Below are 16,000 nucleotides of genomic sequence, written 5' to 3'. Positions count from 1 at the left end.
CAGAAGATGTGAAGAAGAAACGTGGTCTATCAGTCTGGGCTAACGATTGGGCTCCTTTCCTCAATTAAGCTCATCAAATTTCCTGGGCACTCACTCTGTGCCACAACATTTACTTTTGTCTTTGTCGCCTGCTCTTCTCTGTAGATTTCCTAAGTCTTTCTACAGCTCTAATGGGATATGTTTCCATACCATCCCAAAGCAAGCTATTTTTATATCTGGGCAGTTTTACCCACTTATGTCTGTTGTATGGTCAAGTACTGTGTAGTGATAATTAAAATATTGGATAATTTTGGCAAAATATTGTGTTGTATGGAATTTGAAAACCTTGACATAAAAATTTTCAAGAAAAGGAAGAAGTGTAAGATTAGAGAAAACAAAATTCTAATTTTCTTAGACCCATTGCTGGATTTATATTTCTTTGGATCTAGTTTTCTTCAGGCCCTGTGCATGTGTGCTAGTGCTTACTGGCACAGTCACTTTAGATAAGGACAAAGAAAGCATAGAGGCAGAACATTAAATGAGGGTAAATGTAGTTGCTGCAAACTTTGAGGTCACTACATTTCTGTCTCATGACATGTTCTCATTTGCAATTATGGGCAAACAATTTAAAAGTTCTTACCATCTTGATATGGGGGAGAAGCAACCAAAATAGTGTTAATAACTACCATAGCAAGATGAATTCACTTAACGAAGTTTGTTTTTTAATTGGCTTTTGCAATTCATGAGATTGGCTATCTGAGACTTTGGGGAGTATCATGATATTTAAATAGTTCCTTTATAGGCTCCTGTGATTCCCTTTTTTAAATTATTTTTTAAAAAGTTTTGGAAGCTTCTCCTCTTCACCCTTTTGTTACTTTCCTGAGATTTATCTCAAAATTGGTATGTGGAATTTAATCGCATCAAGCTTAAAAGCTACTATACATGTTGCCATTCAGAGAGATAAAGGGATTCTGGGCTAAAGTTATTACCAAATCAAGGCAACCTGGGTTTTTGAGCATGAGGACTTGGGGTTTGGGTGTGAGAGCCTAATATAAAACAAAATAGTGAATTATTGCTGATTATTGTTACTGCTAACACAAGCATGGGATTGAAGTAGCAAGATAAAAGTGAGCATGCTGATGTATAGTTCAGAAAGAGCAGAGAATATAATTGGGCACAACTTTGTTATTTTAGAGGTAGGAGGATCACTTGAGGCCAGGAGGTCAAGGCTGCCGTGGGCCATGATCACATAGTTGCACTACAGCCTGAGTGATAGAGCAAGACCCTGTCTCTTAAAATAGTAATAATACTAATAAAAATTTATTTTAAAGACCAGGTAGACATCCTTAGATAGAGGTTTTCCGCAATCAGATCCTTATTTAAGCAATATATAGCAGTTAAACGTATGTTCTTTGTGCATTCAAACCTTCAGACTACCAGTGTGCCTTGTGATGCTAACTTTAGCACTAAATTGTAGCTGCTTCTAACACAAAGTTAGGATTATAATAATATCTACTTTATAGTATTGTAAGGATAATAAGGTAATTACTGGTTACATATCACTGCAAGATAACTAAATCAATCTCATCATGCATTCGCATATGTTCTCTTACCCATTATACATGTTTTTAGAACTTAACCCTCTCTGTCAGACTTATTTTATTACCTATAAAGTTTTGTGAGTCAAATATAATGAGAATATTTTCTAAAGATATACAAATAGGAAACAAACGTAGCAAAAAAATTGATCTAATAGATAATAAAAATGGACCCCTATTAGATTAATAAAGAGTAAAACAAAAGGATATTACTAAATAAGACAGAAAATTTGAAAACATGGAAGCTCTATTTGGTCAAAAATTTCTGAACAACTTTTAGAAAGCGATTTGCTGTATTCATCAAATTATGTCCATATTCACGAGCTGATAATTGTATTTCTAGGAGTCTATCTTGAACAATTTCTTCCCTAATTCTGTAACATAAAATTAAATGCATATATATATATATATGTACATTAGAAATGAACTGTAGAAAATACAGCCTCATGAAGAAATGGGTAAAGCAAGTCATAAGGAGAAAATAAACTGTTGATTTTCTCAGTGCAAGAGTGTCATCTGAACACCTACTATACCCACAAAAACTGAAAATTAAAATTAAAAAATTAATAAAGTGTCATCTGAAACAGACTGACATTGTTTCCTCGTTCTGAGAAAACGTTGCTCCACTCACATAATGAGCTAGAATAATTCTGATTTCAAAATTTGAATAGGGTCATATAAGAAGGAAAAATTATAGGCCAATCTCGCTCAAAAACAAAAATACAAAATTCCTTTAAACACAGAGCAATACAAATTCAGGAAAATAGAATAATAAAATAGTATCCATTTGAGATCACACAGCAATGCAATGTTGATGATGAACTGAATGAACATTTGATAATAATTTAATACAATTCACTGTATTAACAGAATAAAAGAAAAACTGTATATATAATATATATATAGTTACTTCAATAGGTGCAAAAACTGTTTAAAAATAATAATTATTGTTGTTAAGAAAACTTTCATAAAGAATATAAAAAGTATATATGGCTGAAAAGTTTAATATCAGCCATAAGCACACAATGCTATCTAGGAATGACACTGTTATCTACTCCACTTATTTGAAATATCAACACTGAAGGTAAAAATAATTTTAACAAAAAAGCCAAAAATGTAAACATAAAGTAGAAGGAGGTGAGGTTCACAGCACATGAGGTGAGGAGGTGAGGTTTACAGCACATCTAATTCAAAAGGACTTTAGAGGCCAACTAGTTGAGTGGTTATCAGATTCATCTGATCATCAAAATCCCTAGAAATTTTTTTTCCTTTTCAACTTTTATTTTAGATACAGGGGATAAATGTGTAGATTTGTTACAGGGGAATCTTGTGTGATGCTCACACATGTGATGGGATCCATACTCTAAACCTCACATACTGAGTATGGATCTCACAGGTAGTGAGCATAGTACCTGATAGGTGGTTTTTAAACCAAGCTCCCTTTTCACCCTCTAGTAGTCCACAGTGTCTATTGTTACCATATTTATATTTGTATGAGCTCAATGTTTAACTCCTAGTTATAAGTAAGAACATGCAGTACTTGGTTTTCTGTTCCTGAGTTAATTTGCTTAGGATTATGGCCTTCAGCTCTACCCATGTTGCTGCAAACAACATTATTTTATTCTTTTTTATAGCTGCATAGTATTCCATGGTGTATATTTACCATTTTTATAAATCCAAACTATTATACCACTGATGGACATCTGGGTTGATTCCATGTCTTTGCTATTGTGAATAGTGCAGTAATGAGCATACAAGTCCATGTGTGTTTTTGGTAGAATGATTTATTTTCTACTGAATATATATCCAGTAAAAATGGTAAAAGAAAAAACACCCTACAAAATAGAGTGTTATGCCACCAAAAATGATAAAGTAAGGAGCTAATCTAAAATCCCTCTTCCATAAAGAAATGAAAAATTGACAAAAATTTACAGAGCCACTGTTTCCATATCCCGGAGATTAAGGAAAGGCTTACAGCAACCCAGGGAACATTTATTAAAGAAAAGTAGTTTGGTTCTTAACAGTAAATACTAAAAAGAGCCCGTTAGGTTGAAGTAAAAGTCCTAGACAGTAACTTGAATACATATGAAGAAATAAAGAGGACTAATAAAGGTAAATGCATATGTAAATGTAAAATACATAAATATGTATTTTATTTGTAATACTTTTTTCTCCTACCTGATTTAGAAGATAACTTCACAAAGAAACACCTACAAATCCACTTGTTGTTCAGCGCAACATGTATAAAGATGTAATTTGTATGACAATAACAGCCTGGAGAAAGGGTAAAAACAGAGCTATATGGAAGCAAAGTTTTAAAAATATTATTGAAATTAAATAGATATTAATCCAAACTTGATTGTTATAAGTTAAGGTGATAATTCTAAGCCCCAGGGAAACCACTAATACAAGATAATTAAAACGATATACTAGCAAACATATGTTTAACATGAAAGAAGACTATAATAAGAAAGAAAAACAGAAAAGATACAAGACATATAGAAACAAATAACAGAGTAGCGGATGCCCTACCTTATTATTAATGACTAAATGTAAATAGATTAAATACTTCAATTAAAAGGCAGATATAAGCAGAATGGATTGAAAACATGACTTATCTATATGACGCCTATAAAAAACTCACTTTTGATTCAAACATACAAATAGGTTGACAGAAGATTCATGAAAAAAATATACAGTATGCCAACAGCCATAAGCAAAAGAGAGTTGGAGTGGATATATCAACATCAGATAAAATGGACTTTATAACAAAACATCTTTACATATATATATATATATACACATATATATATAATACTTTCAGTTTTAGGGTACATGTGCACAACGTGCAGGTTAAATATGTATACATGTGCCATGTTGGCACCCATTAACTCATCATTTAACATTAGGTATATCTCCTAATGCTATCCCTCCCCCCTCTCCCCACCCCACAACAGGCCCCAGTGTGTGATGTTCCCCTTCCTGTGTCCATGTGTTCTCATTGTTCAATTCCCACCTATGAGTGAGAACATGCGGTATTTGGTTTTTCGTCCTTGTGATAGTTTAATAGGGAGAGAAGGACATTGTGTAATGATACAAGCATAAACCCATCAAGAAGATTAAACAATTTTGTACACATGTGTGTATGTGTTTATTTATTTCATTAAATGGCAACAGAGTCCTAAAATACATAAAGAAAAAACTTACGTAATTCAAGGGAGAAATAGACAGTTTCACAATAATAGACAAAAATTTTAATACTTTTAAGTAGAACACTAAGATAGAAGATCAGCAAGGAAATAAAAGACTTGAAAAACTTTGTAAGTCACCTAGACTTAATGTATTTATAAAACACTCCACCAAACAACAGTAGAATACAATTTCCTCAAGTGCACATAGAACATTCTCCAGGATAGACCATGTATTAGGCCCTAAACCAAGTCTCACTAAATTTAAAAGGATTAGAATCATGCAAACTATGTTTTCTGATTACAATGGAATCAAATTAGAGATCAATAACACAATAAAACTTGAAAAATTAACAAATAGTGGAAGTTCAACAACATATTCCTAATATCCATTGGACCAAAGAAAGAATTACAAGGCAAATTATAAAATGCTTTAAAATGAAAATGAAAACACAGCATACCAAAACATAAGTAAATCTTTGTGACTTTGGATTAGGCAATAATTTATCTGATTTGACACCTGAAACACAAGTAACCAAAGAAAAATAGATATTTAATTTTATCAAAATTAAAAACTGTTGAGGTTTAAATGACACAATCTAGAAAGTTCAAAGAAAACTCACCAAATGAAAAAAAAAATTGTGAAGTTATATCTGACATGGGTCTTGTATCCAGAATATATAAAGAACTCTCAAAAATAATAACTAAAGACAAATAACCTACTTAAAAATGGGCAATGGATTTGAATAAACTTTTCTCCAAACAAGACATGCACATAACCTTAACCACATAATATTGCTCAACACCATTAGTCATTAATAAAATGCAAATTTAAACTACAATGATATACCAATTCACAACCATTAGGATAGCTGTAAGTAATTTAAAAAATGGAAGATAACAAATGCTGTCAAAATTGTCAAGAAATTAAATTCCTCATCTATTGCTTGTAAGAATGTAAATTGGTATAGCCACTCTGGAAATCTGTTTGATAGTTCCCCAAAAAGTGAAACATATGCCCCAGAAATTCCAATTCTAGTCAGAGTTCATAGGTTTTTATTTCATTTCAGAGAAATAAGATGTTTATCCAAAAACTTGTACACAAGTATTCATAGCAGCAGTACTATCGACAATCAAAACTGAAAATAACCTAAATTCCCATCAACTGATGAATGAATAAACAAAATTTCTATATCCTTACAATGAAATATTACATAGCTATAAGAGGGAATACAGTATTCATACATGCCATAACATGGATGAAACTTAAAAACAATATGCCAAGTTAAGGAAGCCAGACACATTATTATTATGTCATATCACTTATTAGAAATGTCCAGAATAGGCAATTCCAAAGAGTCAGAAAATAGTTTAATGGTATCCAAAGGCTGCATTTAGGGAGAATGGGAAGTAAATGCTAATGGTTGCAGGGTTTCTTTTGGGGTTGTGGAAAATGTTTTAGAGTTAGACAGTAGTGATAGCTGCATAACCTTGTTAACATGATAAAATTTACTGAATTGTACACTTTAAAAGGATAAATTTCATGGCAAATGAATTATAAATCATTTTAAAAGAGAAGTAAACAATATTCATGATTTTTTTCTTTAAAAGAAAACAGTATTAACTTCCACTTCCAGCCATGAGGTACTACTGGATTTAATTTCCCTTCATAATCAACAAGAAAACTGGATAAAATATACCACTACATTGTGTTTAAGCATTAGTCTACATGCAACACAAGACTAAGATCCTTGAGGGAATAAAATATAAGATTAATATTATGATCAACCTAGTTTCCTCCTTGGAGGTACTTTCTACATTTCAGGGCAGCAAAGGCAATTCAAAGCAGAGTACAGTTGACCTGATGAGTTAGAAACAGAAAATGGAGTTCAGAGAGCTGGCGATGGCCAAAATCTACATCCAGGACGACAACAACAACAACAACAACAAAAAAAAAAAAAACAGAAAAACTCTCCAGAAGTTTCTATGGGGCCCACTCGAGTTGTTATTGAATAGTAAGATGAATACACAAAGGCTAAATCTTCTAAAATCAAGGAAAAATTTTGTAGAGCTATAAGCTGAACTGTGTGAGTTTACTCAGGAGACGTATGATGTCTGATCAGCCAGAGAAGACAGTCTTTTAAAAATACCCAAGACTGGATGGGTGCGGTGGCTCATGCCTATAATCCTAGCACTTTGGGAGGCCGAGGCGGGTGGATTACCTGAGATCGGGAGTTCGAGACCAGCATGACCAACATAAAGAAACCCCGTCTCTACTAAAAATACAAAATTAGCCAGGCTTGGTGGCGGATGCCTGTAATCCCAGCTACTTGGGAGGCTGAGGCCCAAGAATGGGTTCAACCTGGGAGGTGGAGGTTGCGGTGAGCCGAGATCATGCCATTGCACTCCAGCCTGGGCAACAAGAGTGAAAACTCCATCTCAATAAAAAATAACATAACATAGCATAACATAACATAACATAACATAACATATAAAATAAAATAAAATATAAAGTAAAATAAAATATAAAATAAAATATAAAATAAAACAAAATAAAAATACCCAAGACCCTAGTCGACCCTGGGCAATTCCTTAAATACCAGATACTTCCTTAATACTAAGGTTAAAGTAGCTTAGAGAAGCCTACTCTAAACCCATCCTAAAATATTTAAAAATAAAATGACATAATTAGCCTAGCCCACAAGTAAATTTGCGACTGAACAAAGACTACTACTTTTGAATAAAAAAAGAATCCAGCACTCAGAAATATTTTTAGTGTCCACCATTGATAAATGTAATAAAGCATAAAAATATACATCGTAATGAGTAGAATTGGAAACTGATTCAAATAAGCTCAGAAATTACCAAGATGTGGAAATTAGAATAAAATAACTTTAAGAGAGCTGTCATAAATATGCTCAAGTATATAAATCAAATATATAAACAGAATGAAGAGAGGAATGGAATATATTAACAACATCAAGATTTTGTGAGGTGAAAAATGTTAGACACCACAAAGGAAATTATCAGTAAACTAGAAGACACAGCAATAGAAAATCTCTAAACCAAAGTACAGAGACAAAAATATGAAAGGAAAAACTGAACAGAGTCACAGCAATATGCAAGAGAATGCCAAGTGGCCTAACACATATGTAACTGGAGTTCCAGAGGAAAGGATAAAATGGGGACCAAAATGTTCTGAATTTGATTGAAAGTTATAATAAAAAAAGTCAAGAAGTTCTACCAACCTCAAGCGAGATAAATCAAAAGAAAATCACAAGAAGACATATCACAATTCATATGGGAAACTTGTCATACAGAAAATATCTTACAGTAGCCATGGATAAAAGAACAACCATATACTGAAAAACCAGGATTTGAATAACTGAATACTTATTATAAAACAGGATTCGAATTGTTAAAAAAACTGAATGAAAACAACAGAGTTAACACAATCATTTAAGTATGAAAAATATCCTTCAAAATGAAAGTGAAATGAAGACTTTGTAAGTCAAACAAAAGCAAGACATATCATGGTTGATATTATTCTACCACAAAAACGGAAAGTAAAGGAAGTCCCAAATTAAAAAAAAGTAGCAAGGTAGTAGATATAAACCCAACATATCATTTACATTATATGTAAATAGTATAAGAAGTCTACTAAAAGGCAGACATTGCTAGAATGAACAATACAAGCAAGAGCCAACTATTTGCTGCCTACCTTGAATCCACTTTAAATATAAAGACACAGACTACTTAAAACATAAAAAGATGAACAAAGATATACAATACAATGCAAATAGTAATTATAAAGGAGCTAAAGCAGTCACATCAATATCTGACTCTGTAGATTTCAGAAGAAAAAATATAATCAAAAGTAAAGAGAAGCATGTCATATGATAAGGGGCTTAATCAATCATGAAGACACACCAATCCTAATCTGTTTGCACCTAATTTCAGAGTTTAAAATAGATAGAATCAAATATTTCTTATCAAATCAAATCCTCCACCTGACTTGAAAAATAACATAAACATAAAAACCTACAAAAAATGTTTATAGCAGTTTTATTCATAATCACCAAAAACAGAGATAAAGCAACCAAGAAGTCCTTCAATATACAAATGGATACACCAACTGTGGTGGAAATACAATGGGATACTATTCCATATAACAAAGAAAGAGCTATTAATCCATGCAACAACAAGAATGAATCTTGAATGTATATTGCTAAATGAAAGAAGACAGTTGAAAAGGCTACACTTTGTACAATTTCATTTGTCTCATGTTCTGGAAAAGGCACATCTGTGGGCATGGAAAACAGAAGAATGGTTTCCAGGTGTTTGAGGAGGGGAAGTGGTTATCTGTAAAGGGGTGCACAGGGGAGTTTTGATCATGACACATCTAGACTGTATGGTACTAGAGTCTTGAGTTTTGTATTATGAACCTAGAGTCCCATTAATGCTCAAATTCTTTATTTGAACTCAGAAGTATAAATGTTTGCAAAATTATTTGGAGTCTCTTTACTAGAATCTACTCTGTAGGATACAGTATCTCTATTGTATTAATAAAGCAGCTTTCACTTTTTTACTCTAAAATCCTTGCCCTAGAAACCAAGCACATGGCTCTTGTGAAGCTGTCAAAATGCCAAGGTGTTTGCCGTGTAATATGCACAGTCACATGATGACTCCCCATCAATTTTTGACACTCCCAATAGTGCTTTTCTAAAGCTCTTCGGAAGCATAAAGAATTAGCTAACAAAATTACTCATTGCTTTTTAAAAAAAGTGTTACATCTCTTACAGAACAAAGCATTTCCATTAGGCCTGCTGCTTCTTCCATTTGTGAAATCCTCAAGGTGATGCACCATAATTATTGTGGGCAAACAAATTGTCTCACGTAATTATCCCTGATTAAGGTATTTCTGCTATCACAACTCTCCTCTGGGTCTCTTGGTCACTACAGTCCAGTGACGTCAAATTCCTAATGAGCTTGTAATAATCGTGATGGCTTTTCTTATATCAGTGTGCTGAATATACTGATACTGCAGAGTGTAAAAGGTGAAGACTGAAGTCTGGAAAGACATGGGTTCTCTATCTTTGTCCCTCATCCAATGGCTCCTGGTGAATTTTGTTTTCCTGGGTAGGTGCTGATATTTTAAGGCCAGGGACAGAGACTGAGTCAGAACAGAACAGAGACCGGAGACAGTCAATTATCCTCCGTATTGTTTTAAATTAATCTTTGAATATTCTATGCCCATTTTACCTATTTACCATTGTCCCAATACCTAACTCTGAAGAGTGACTGCTGCCATCACTTTACTAAAACCAGGTGTTTTACGCTTTTGATTGGATATACCTTAATTTCAATATAATATTTTATAATTATTCTTATCTTTGAATTGACTTACTCATTTTGGATCATGTTTTTCAAAAACCGGAGACTGCATTTGGGAGAGGGAATTCTACTCTTTTTTTGAGGAAACACAGAGCACCTGGGAGGGTATGTAATTTGCTTACAACTATAAAGTTATTGAGTGAAAGATAGAATTGGAAAATATATTTTCTATATCCTAGGCTAATACATGTATTTAATTTTTAAAAATTAATATATTCTTTTATCTCAATAACTTTTAGGATACAAGCAGTTTTTGGTTACACTGTTAAATTATATAGTAGTGAAGTATAAGATTTTTAGTTCACCTATCACCCACAAACACAAGTAGTGTACATTGTACTCAAGATGGCTAATACATTTTTGATAGTCCATAATGTCTTTGGCCAGCATCCATTGATTTGAACTTCAGGTTTTTAAAGCTTATAGTTTAGAATGGTCCTTGTTAATCTATGACTAGAAAGTAGTAATATAAACCACTAATGAAATTTAACATTTCTTGCTGGATATATATTCTATTTGTGAACAAAAGCATATCCCATATATAATTCCTTAAAATATATTTTAAAATATTACTATTATGGTAAATTCATTATATCACTACTGCACAAGATGTTTGATTTAGTTATATAATGATTATATATATCTGTCAGAAGCAAGTAAAAAGTCACCTACACTTTGAATCAAGGGAAAGTCAGATGAAAGGAAGAAAACCCTAAATCTTCCCTGATGAAATTTTTGATAAAATAATGCAATATCTTACTACTTCAGAGTCTTTACAGATCCCAAATCATATAAAAATCACTATTATTGATGGTACTTCCTAAAACATTCTCCAGTTTTATAGATCCAGTGAGGCTGAATCCTTTGCAAAATTGTGAAGCAGAAGATTTTGTTTTCAGCATTTCTTCTTTTCAGTCTACTCTTTTTCTCCTTTCAGATTCCCGACTGCTCCAAATGCTCCTCTAGTTGCCTAAGACTTAGATTAAGATACAGCATCCAGACCTGTCTCACCTCCTTGAAAACAACTCAGCTACAGACACCCTGAATCCACTTCTGTCTTGTTTAGAAGTAAATTCTTTATGACTTATCTCCTGAGGGATTGTTCTGTTTTCTTAGGAGATGTGGAAGTAACAACGAAATTCTTCCCAAGCATTAATGACTATAGATTATAGGATAGCTCCACACTTTCCATTTCATCTTAGGTAAGTAAAAGTGTTTTGTCAGCATCCTTCTGAAGACCATGCACCAGCATTTGTCTCCAATATAGTCTATAATAGAGAGACTGCTATTTCTCTGATCTGCATTTGGAGTGGGAGGGGGGTCAGGGGAACAGCAATATTGGCAAGTTTGTGAAAGATACCTATTTGAACTTGTAGAGTTTGGTGGCCCCTGTAAACGATACCTATTTATTTCACTTCATCTATCAGTCATAATATCTGAGATAGAAATATTGAGGCAAGATTCATTTGACAGAATTTAAAATAGGAGGGAACTGAGATTTGCTGAGCACAGCCCTGTATACATACATTAATCCATCTTCAAATTTTCAAGAATTTTTTTTAAAAAACGCCTTTACATAAAACATCTACTTATTGGAAACTCATTCTTGTGTGAGTCAGACCACATAATGTAAAATTATGAGAAAATACTTCTTCTGATCTAAAATAATACATTATTAAGAATGCATACATATACTTAGTCACTGCAGTTGGTTAAAGAATTTTCATTTATATAATCTTTTAAGAAATATTTTTAGTGTCTCTTTGAGGTTAATAGTCTCAAGATTTAATATTTGATGATAATAATCCCTGAATGGCTAAAGGAACTGCTCAGCGTCACACAGTTACCCAATGATACAACATAGAACATTTTAAAATAATAGCTTTGTTTTGACTACAGTACAGCGATTTTATTGGGAACAAAAATACAGTCCATTTTATCTAATAGGGAATGTACTAGGGGTAAAGGGAAGTGAATTCGTCAGCTTGTCTAAATAAGGAAAGGGTTATTAATATTAGCAAATAATTTTTAGGGAGACAAGTTATAAACCTAACTGCCTCATCACCAGTGCATAGCACAGTGCCTGGGGAAAAGCAGGCATTTAAATTTATATAAAGTAAATGAACCAAAAAAGAATGGATTTAGGTAAGAAACAGGTTCAGAGTTCATGTGTTCCACCACTTTCATCTTATATACTAAGAAAGTTCTTGATTGAATCAATTTGCCCAATGTTTTCTCCATGAAAAACAGGGTCTTTTCTTTTTCTGAGCACCTGAAGAAGCCAATGAAAATGGAACAATAGAGCTCTGCAGAAGAGTCAGAAAAGCTATCGGGAGGATGATTCTTATGACTGTCTTTCACACAGTTGGATTGTGTGTCTTAGCCTAAAGACACCAGGAAGTTTCTGTGCTCAGAAATGCCTCCTGATGCCCCTCTCTGCTGCAGCACCCGGAGGGTCTCCATAGGACACTCATTCCTTGTGCTTATGGCTTTGCTCTTTCTGATGGAGTACCTATGAACTCCTATTCGCTGATTTTGTTAGATTTTACTTCTATTCATGCCTTAGGGATTCAATGCAGTATTTACGTCACAGGATTGAAGGGTCAGGACTTCTGGGAAGTGAGAAGAAAGAGAGATTTGTATAATTTTTTTCGGTAGCCTGCTTTACCTTCAAGCTCCACTTGTTAAACTCTTCTAAAAAGCCTAGAGCCATAGTTTTGATATGTGATAATCTGTGATAATACAAGAGTCCTCCCTTATCCATGATTTTGTTTTCAGCAGTTTCAGTTACCTCAGGTCAACTGTGGTCCAAAAATATTAACCTATTTTGAGAGCGAGACAGAGGAAAAAAAGAAACACATTCACATAAATGCTATTTCAGTATCTTGTTATACTTATTTTATTGTTAGTTATTACTGTTCATCTCTCACTGTGCCCGATTTATAAATTAAACTTTATCTTAGGTATGCATGTATAGGAAAAATATAGCTTATATAGGAATCAGTACTATCAGTGGTTTCAAGCATCCACTGGAGGTCTTGGAACACATCATTTGCAAATAAGGGAGAAAATTTGTATTTTTTTGGGAGAATTGGAGATTTGAAATACAGAAGTGAGTCTAAATTTGGTTTCTGGGAGTTAAAATTATTTATCACACGTTCTGTTCTTATAAATAAACCCTCCAGTCTAACCCAAAGAGAGACTTAGCAATTTGCAGCTATGATCTAAGAAGACATTAATATCAAAAATTGCAAGTGGTTAGAAATGAGTAAAATAAAAGACATCCTCTCCCAAGAGCTGATTAAGATGTAGAGAAAGATTCTTCAAAATCAGATAATGTAATGCTCCTTTAAAATTCACATTTTATTTTTTCTTATTTACCATAAAACTTTTCTAAGTTCTAAATAGCTTCTACAAATAAAAATGACATAAAAGGAAGAAAGTTCTGATAACATAGAATATAGAGTAACTGAGTAGAAAAGAAAAATCTTTTTTTCCTGCTCTGATTTCCTTAGTAATAAGTAATATAACTCATTAGTTATATTAGTATTTATAGTAAGCAATATAACTTATAAGTTTTTAAGCCACATCACATCAAATGAAATATCAATCATAGCTCAATAAACTGTCTATGGTTAGTAACACCAATGGCTAAGTTTAAAGACGCTTCATACCTTCAGGGATTAATTGAAAGGAACCAGTGTGCTAGATTTCATGATAAAGTAGAACTCCATGAAAAGCTGAATCATAAAAGAGTTCCAATAATATTGGGGCCTTTCAATTTTGCCAGGGTTCTGTACTTTAGTTTACATAATGTTTAACTGTAGAGAAGAAATAAGATATAATCACTTAAGGCAATGATTTCTCCTGTGAGCTCTCTTACACAAATCTAATGCTGTCTCTCTTTCTCTCTAATTTTCATAATTATGCAACTTATGTATAGAAAAGAGAAAAAAGCAAAAGTTCATATTTCAGTAAGTTTTCATAAAGTAGACACTCCCATGTAACTATCAACCACATCAAGAAAGAATATTACCAGCACTTCAGAAACCCCTCCCATGACCACTTCCTGTCCCTTAAGGATAACTGCTATGAGGTTTTTCTACACCTTAGTTTTGCCATTTTTGAACTTCATTTAAATAGACCAATACAGTGTATACTCTTTTGTGTCTAACTTTTTTAGTCATCAAGTTTGTGAAATTATCTTCCTCTGTGGCAGATGTTCAAAAAATTTTTACTATCATTTACTTTAGAAAAATTGGTTTAGATTTTGTCTCTGTAGACTTTTAGACTGGATTTCTGTAGTGTCACAAAAACTTCAGATGCTCAAATTCATTTTTAAATTGTCGATTTTATTTCTTAAATTAATGTATTTAGATATCCCAGTTGGTTGAACATCTCCTTGACAAGTCTCCCCTTTAACCCAATCTTCCACACTTAGCTGTATAACTTGTAATAACTCATGAAAACCCAGACACATACATAGGAATAGGAATTGGAATTCTGAAAAGTTTAAGTGTAATTGGAAAACCAAACCCATGCTCACTTCATTAACTGATCTCTGTTTCTCTCCTATTCATGTAGCTGAAATTAAGTCCCTTCCAAAATTCAATGAATGAGACAAATCATTCTTGGGTGACAGAATTTGTGTTGCTGGGACTGTCTAGTTCAAGGGAGCTCCAACCTTTCTTGTTTCTTATATTTTCACTACTTTATCTAGCAATTCTGTTGGGCAACTTTCTCATCATCCTCACTGTGACCTCAGATTCCCGCCTTCACACCCCCATGTACTTTCTGCTTGCAAACCTGTCATTTATAGACGTATGTGTTGCCTCTTCTGCTACCCCTAAAATGATTGCAGACTTTCTGGTTGAGCACAAGACTATTTCTTTTGATGCCCGCCTGGCCCAGATTTTCTTTGTTCATCTCTTCACTGGCAGTGAAATGGTGCTCCTAGTTTCCATGGCCTATGACCGTTATGTTGCTATATGCAAACCTCCCCACTACATGACAATCATGAGCTGCTGTGTATGTGTTGTGCTCGTCCTCATTTCCTGGTTTGTGGGCTTCATCCATACCACCAGCCAGTTGGCATTCACTGTTAATCTGCTATTTTGTGGTCCTAATAAGGTAGATAGTTTTTTTCTGTGACCTTCCTCTAGTGACCAAGTTAGCCTGCATAGACACTTATGTTGTCAGCCTACTAATAGTTGCAGGTAGTGGCTTGCTTTCTCTGAGTTCCTTTCTCCTCTTGGTTGTCTCCTACACTGTAATACCTGTTACAGTTAGGAATCGCTCCTCTGCAAGCATGGTGAAGGCCCGCTCCACATTGACTGCTCACATCACTGTGGTCACTTTATTCTTTGGACCGTGCATTTTCATCTATGTGTGGCCCTTCAGCAGTTACTCAGTTGGTTCTTGCTGTATTCTACACCATCTTCACATCTATTTTAAACCCTGTAATCTACATGCTAAGAAACAAAGAAGTGAAGGCAGCTATGTCAAAACTGAAGAGTCGGTATCAGAAGCCTGGTCAGGTTTCTGTAGTCATAAGAAATGTTCTTTTCCTAGAAACAAAGTAAACTTATGAGACTGTTACCACTTTAGCCCTGTCTCCATACACTTACAAGTGGATTCACTGTAATCTTAAAGCAAATCAACTTGGCCTGTGGGAAAGGTCAGTTGATTGATTCGAAGCAAACTGTAATGATAATAAAAACTCATGAAATAAACTTTAGTGATTTTAAGTATTCTTTCCCCATTGTATATTTTTTTTAATTTCCTACTTTGTATTCTTTATTTTAAAACTTAAGATATAGACTTTGATGACATTGAGAAAAT

At 33.6% G+C, this 16,000-nt stretch overlaps 1 pseudogene; it reads left to right on the top strand.

Moving 5' to 3' along the window:
• Nucleotides 1–14,697: 14,697 nt before the first annotated feature.
• LOC134729749 (olfactory receptor 4K15-like) lies at nt 14,698–15,741 on the top strand (annotated as a pseudogene).
• Nucleotides 15,742–16,000: the final 259 nt, after the last annotated feature.

This window comes from Pan paniscus, chromosome 22 (assembly GCF_029289425.2).
Source record: "Pan paniscus chromosome 22, NHGRI_mPanPan1-v2.0_pri, whole genome shotgun sequence".
In the NCBI taxonomy this organism is placed as follows: Eukaryota; Metazoa; Chordata; class Mammalia; order Primates; family Hominidae; genus Pan; species Pan paniscus.
This window is presented reverse-complemented; position numbering and strand designations above follow the sequence as displayed.